Consider the following 7,226-nt stretch of genomic DNA (forward strand, 5'->3'; position numbering starts at 1 on the left):
ATGCTGAAGGTGTTTGGAAAGTCAAGTTTTGTGTAATTCAGCTGAGGGCCACAGGTACACACAGATTCAAACCAACAACACAAATACAAGCGAGATATAGCTTTCAAACAATAGTTCAATAAATATAAAGTTAATGTTCAGTTAATATATTTAATAACATTTTTAGACAAAATATTTAAACGTGTAGGAATATAAATAAGAGAATAGTGCCTTAAAATTAAAAATTCGTCAGTATTATCCGCATGTAGTTCCAAACCTGTATGTTGTGGTTTTTATGTGTAATGATAAAATAAAATTAAAAGAAAGAAAGAAAGAAGAGAGGAGAGGAGAAAGAAAAGTCTCTTATGACTTGAAAAAATAATATTACAATTTAAAATAACTGTTTTTTTTTTGTTCCAATATATTTTAAAATGTCATTTATTCCTGTGATGGCAAAGTCTTCAGCATCATTACTCCAGTCTTCAGTGTCACATGATCCTTCAGAAATCATTCTAATATGCTGTTTTGATGCTCAATAAACACTTATTACTATTATGTACGTTAAAAACAGTTGTGCTGCTTCATATTTTTGTGGAAACTGTGAACGCATGATAACTTTTGAACGGTAGTGTAAAAATATAATTTCCCTCCAAATATGGTACCAATGGCACACATGGTTTTGAGACACTCAAAGCGCCATACTGGATCTTTTTTATATATATATATATATATATATATATGCATAGTAAAACATTGGACATAAAGATGAGTAAGCAGTCATAAAAACAAAGATCAAGATGTTATTTCACTGTCAATATGATAATACACAGCTATGCCACTCCATTTATCTGGCGCCACTTGTTTAAACAGCATTCCACACTGATAATAACTTGGCACTTGCACAGATGGTGAGGGAGAATCAGCTTGACAAGTTACCAATTTTTGTGACATCAATTATGCTCACCTCTGTGTGTGCCAGCCACTGAAATTAACATGAAAACCTTCAAATAAAAGACCATGTAGTTAGTTTGTAAATGATGAGGGCAAATGTGCTAATATGTGCTAAAAAAAATCACTTAACTTTTTCTGACTGCATGTCTGAGTAGATAATGTCTCAAACACTTACTAAAACAGTTTCATAAAATACTTACAACAAATTTTATGGCATCAAGGTATCAAACTCTAATATTTCTCTTAATAATAACTGCATGAATGTGGACAGGCATTGCGTTATGCACAGCTCTAGAAATGTAAGGCATTTTTAAATTAACAATACGTGACTTTTCTTTTTGACTAAATATAGAAAAATGCAAATCTGACCGTGAGAGACTTTCCAGTGAAAGGATAGATGCTGACAGTCAGTATGCACCTTGCATTTTAAATAATGAAAACAGAAAGAATAATGTGATATGTTATTGTAAGGAAATGTTAACTTCCGGGGACAGAAATTTGCTCACTATAGCTGAATGATATAGCCTAATTCAAATAAATGCTGTTCAAAGAACAAAACACCTGTAATAATGGGATGTGATGCTCTGAACTTTCTTTTTAAAATTATTTTTACATTATTTTTGTATTCAGTCTGATAAATGTGTAACTATAATTTCACCTGCAAAATATTGTCAAACTGTCAAAAAAAAAATCCATAAGCAAATGCGGTGTGGTCATTATTTTAGAACACAAACTAACTGCATGGAATTATGATTATGCAAAGCAAATCTCCATCTTTATTTCCAACTAGATACAATGCTCTTTTATTAGCTGAATGAGTGATTCGTGCTAAAGGATATGTGAGAATTTTCCATCAAGTAATATAAAATTACAACAGGCAACTGAATACACCTATCAGGTCTTCATTTCAAAGAAATAAAAATCACAGTTCAACAGGTGTTGTCATTCCTTTAAAAACAATACATCTGTCAATGTCTGCAACACTATGTAAATACTGTAATAGGCTTCACATGAACCTCACTTGCCCACAACCAACGTCTGTGATTCATTTTGGGATCAATGCTGTCCTCTAGTGGACAAAGATAGAAACTACGTTTCAAAACGTTCCTCACTTAATGACAAGGGTAGCATACTGATTTTTCATGTGATTTTTTTCCCCCGTTTTGTATTTTTTATAAATTTGCAAAGATTTCAAACAAACTTATTTCCCGTTGTCATTATGGGGTATTGTTTGTAGAATTTTGAGGAAAATTATTAATTAAATCTATTTTGGAATAAGGCTGTAACTTAACAAAATGTGGAAAAAGTGAAGCGCTGTGAATACTTTCCATTTGCACTGTAAGGGCATCTTACGGAAACACACACACAACACAAACTCTCACACATCTATAAAAGGAGACACACGCCCATATCCCAGCAGTCTCATCTCATTATGGATGTATAATGATAAATCTGTGCTGAAGTCTGTGGTTACCCAGCAAGCAATTTTGCGTTTAAAAGACGTCTAAATATAGCCTAGACGTCTAGGCTAAAACGAGGCTAAATTTGGGCTATCAGTGAAAATCTAATAGACGTCTAACCATAGCCCAACAGTCATCAATTAGACCGCTATTAAACGACTACATATATACGTCTAATAGACAACAAAATGGCAATCCATCCATACAGCTTTTATTAAGAAAAATAACATTTTTAACAACTTGGACAACTTAAGACAATACAAAATGATAAAAATACAAAAGAATTAATGACAAAATAAAATGTTATAAATACAATACACTTAAATATAAATATTATGATAAAAAAATCTGGAGTTTTTAACAACTTAAGATAATAAAAATATAAAAATGAAATAAAATATTTTAAATAACTTAAGATATTTAAAAGAAGAAAAAATCTAATACAAATCAAGAGCATGTTATCACACTTAACATTAAAACATTACGGATAAATGACAACATAAAAAAAAAAGATGAACCCTTTTGTTGGTTTACTTTTAACAAATAAGACAACCAACAGTGAACTTAAAGGAAATTATTAATTATTGGTTTTATTTCTTGTTTAAAATGCCTCCCAACTGCATTCCTCAAGTCCAGCTCTGTTGCTGCCGGGAAGTTGGTTATCACAGCATCTGCCAAATAAGAAAGAAGAAAAAAAAAACAAGAAAGGCTTGACATGATTTTTTACTTTAATTACACTAATTGTGACAGGGAGTCATTCTCTTTTGCTTGGATGCCAACTAAAAACAAAAACGAGATATATAGTGTATCACCATTCAGTGTGTTAAAAAAGAGAGAAGCTCTCTGGGACATTTCAAAATGACCAGTCAAGGAATTCTTTTTTAAATGTCTGATTTGCGTTGTAACGTATTGAGTATTGACACCACAATTTTTGATTAAAGTGGCAAGATTTGTAGGCTTTACCTGTCCAGCATCCTTCTGGCACTGTCTTTGTGGTTTCTTCCTTCAATTCTGCACAACTTTTACACCTGAATAACACATGCCAATGTCAGGCGGGTAGTATTATATGCGTCAGTGTACAAGTGTTTACCAACCTTAAACATTGATGCCCATTGACCTGCAAGTTTTCCATCACTAACTCTTTAAAACTCTTTATTCCAACAGTTTAAGTTTTTCCCTATTTTTTGTTTATGAGTTCTTTAATTTTCCCTTTAACCTCATTTTTGCTAAGAGTCACTTGAATATCTATTTCTGAGTGTATAAGAGCTTGCTTAGCAAGCTTATCAACCACTTCATTAGCCTCCACTCCCACATGAGCGGGAACCCACAAAAATGTTATTAAGCTTACATTACTTAACTAACAATTAACCACGATGGATAAGTCTGATCTAAATACTGCTGTGCAATAATGTTCTTAGGGGTTTCTTTCTCATTCTTAATTTTTATTTGTATTTGAAAATCGACTATTGGCACAGGAAACATCCACTTACTCCTGTTTTACATTTCTTAATCAGTTTTTTAATGTGCCTTGCAAATGTCAATCTAGATTCCATCCGAACACCGAGATATTTAACTACTGAGACTTGCTCAAGCTCCTGTTTGTACAACTTCAACTTAACCGTTGGAACATTTTTCCTTTTTGTGAAACATATAACTTGTGTTTTAGCCACAGATAATCAAAACACAACACTGATCTCTAACGTTGCCAGTAGTCACGTCTCAGTAGGGCTACAGTTGCCATCTAGCGGTTGGGAATTGTAATTGCATCTTTATTTATAAAATGAAAGACAGCCGAATATCAATAATATCATATAATGTGTATGAATGTGACAGCTTGTGGGATGCATGACATCATATTATCAAATGCAAGTAAACTTTTGAAACATGTAATAAATAATGCTATATTTAATAATGCTGTAAAATAATTAAATAAAATATAAAATAATGCTAATTTAAATGATTCAAACGTTTACTTGCATTTGATAAGAAGCTGCGTGAGCGAAAATTACATGTAAACAATTTTAAGGCTATTTTGGCTATGCTCATCGCTGGTCTGGTTACTGGTATAGGGCTATAGCCAAGCCGTTAAAATTAGACCACAGATTGCCTCGATTTCGCCAAAAAACGACATGAAACCAAATTCAAGGTTATTTGGGCTAGGTGTGGGTTACACATAGCCGGACTATATCGGGTCTATACTTAACAGAGACGTTGAAATGACGGCTATTGCTTGCTGGGTAGTCTTATTACACAGTTTGTTTGATCTCTGTAGATTGCAGGGAAATTATTTTGAATCATTTATTTGCTCTGTCACCCTGAGCAGTGGCTTGTCTTATCACAGGAACATTCTCTTGGCTTCTCTCAGAGGAATTTTCCAGCGCTCTGCGTAAAGAAGCATGCAGTAATACAGCCTTCAGGGTGCGTTTGGATCTTACATATAGGCCTACATTGGCACTGACTATTTCTATCAAGTGGTTATATAGTTCTCTACAAGGACTCAATATTTCCAATAATGAGATGTAAAAAAAAAAAAAAAAGTGTTTTCATTATTTTTTGAATGAGGGATATGCTACATCCAAATATTTGTGTGTTTTAAAATGTTGCTATATGTACATGTGTACAGTTTGTGGCTTAATCATGATTAGAGGCTCTTGGCTTCTGAATTAAGCAATTTCAAAAGAACAGGGGCCTCATTTATAAAAATGGTGCGAATAAACCGTCCTAAATTTGTTCTAAGATCATTTCTCAAAAGTGCGTAAGTACGATTCAGAGAAAACGAACGTGCGCACAAAAACACGTGCGCCTCTCTTCCAGATGTGACATTTATAAATCGCAAATGATCTTGAAATTGCGCGCAGCTGACTGGTGTCAGATCTCCGCCTTGTAAACGCCCACTAATTAATATCATTACCATATAAAAGAGCACACGCCAATATCCGAATTTCTATGCTTGAGAATGACAAGCACAAAGAAAAAAAAAAAACTTTACTGAGTCTGAAATTGAGGTCCTGCTGGCGGAGGTAGAAGTTCGTGCGGGGACGCTTTTTATTTAACAATGTGTAATTATTCTGTGGACAAACAATGTGTGTGCTTATATTTTTTCCGTTGACTATTATCAAAATTACTACTTCTAGAAACAACAGAAGTAGTAGCCTAGTAGGTTTCCAAAAGTAAGAATATTCAAGTAAAATTTTCAGTCATCTTATAAAAAAGTGAGCCATCCTACTTTTAAAATCACTTTCTATGACAACTAATAAAAAGTTTATCACGAAATTCTTGCAAAACTTAAAAAAAAAACATTATTGAAAGAAAAATTGGACGTTTCATATAATAATAAAATAAATTATTACACGAATATGGTCTCCGGTCTGAAAAAAACCTGCATGTGATCTGGCATTTCTTTATATTTACACAGTTTACTAATGCTACTCAAATGTGCCATTAATGTACTGACACAAAAATATATAGTGTATAGGCTATTTTATACAAATATAACTGATGTAAATGACAAAAACAAAGTTTAAGGCTGATGTCTCTATTCATTTTCACAGAAGCAAAGCAGCAGATGTTATAAATAAAAACAGTTAACTATGTTATTGAATAGAATATATTAAAACCGTTAATGCACGACATAGGCCTATATTCTTATAGGCTAGGCTACACAGACAAAACAGTCGGAGATGCGTTTATGCATTTTTTTTTCTGTTTTACGCATTAGTAGTAAATCAAGACTTTGCAAGTTCTCTTGTAAAATAAAATAAAATAAAAATACAACATGGAATAAACTGTGTACAGAAAGCGAGTAAAGAACTCTCAACATTAGGCTACTAAAAAGGTCAGTTAAATCTCGCAAAAACTCCCGTCAATAAATAAAATCTGACTACACTGCACAATTAATCTCTCACACTGCATCTTTATTGTTTATGATGAATTCGGTGCTTGCACGTAGACCGCTTCTATTATTATTGCAGCTTATCTGTGCGTACGCACATTGTTATAAATGAGGCCACAGGAGTGCTGTTGTTCAGAATATCAAGCCATAAAGGCGCGAGGCCACAGGTAAACAAAAACAGCACGATTGCGAGTGTGCTTGTATATGCAACAGTTCAAGAAACAAAGATGAAGATGCGTAGGTTAACGTATGTTCATGAAGGGAGTATTGTGTTTGTCTTTTGTTCCACCAATGAAAATCGTTACAAAACAAAGCAGCCACATCTCCGAGTGTTTCGTTCCTGAAAGAATCATTGTTTTGAATGAATCGAGTGGTTGAATAACTCGCTCATAAAGTGGCACAGCAATGTGACTTGCAGAAAGAGTCACTGAAAAGACTGACAGTCTGGCTGCGTCCTAAATTGCATATTCTCTTGACTGCAGGGGCGGTTTCTCCATTAGGGCGATTGGGCGACGCACCACCAAAGCGCGAAAGGGAGGGATTTTTTTTCTTTCACATTCAACCACAGTGTTACGCTAGCTTTCACTATTCTAGACTGTTTGTTCTGCCTCTAAATAGTCCAATCAGCGTCGAGTCGCGTTTTGTGTAGTACCGCCCCTTTTTGGGCGATTTCTGTCAGACTGAGAATCGCCCCGAGTGCTCTCATAGACTTCCATTCAAAGATCATTTTTTTCGAACTGCAGGCAGTGCAACGCAAACTCTATGAGTTCCGGGAGGGCTAGCACTAACGTGCTTTCGTCATCATACGTAACCTTAACTTGTGCATGGATTGGTGGGAACAGTGACATCCAATAATATTTAAAAACTATTTTTAATTTTAACAACAAGAAAAAAATGAAAAACTACTTTAATATCTTTATCAAATGTGAAAAAAGAAGAAAAAA

Source organism: Sinocyclocheilus anshuiensis, unplaced genomic scaffold, assembly GCF_001515605.1.
Source record: "Sinocyclocheilus anshuiensis isolate Anshui unplaced genomic scaffold, SAMN03320099.WGS_v1.1 scaffold1241, whole genome shotgun sequence".
In the NCBI taxonomy this organism is placed as follows: domain Eukaryota; kingdom Metazoa; phylum Chordata; class Actinopteri; order Cypriniformes; family Cyprinidae; genus Sinocyclocheilus; species Sinocyclocheilus anshuiensis.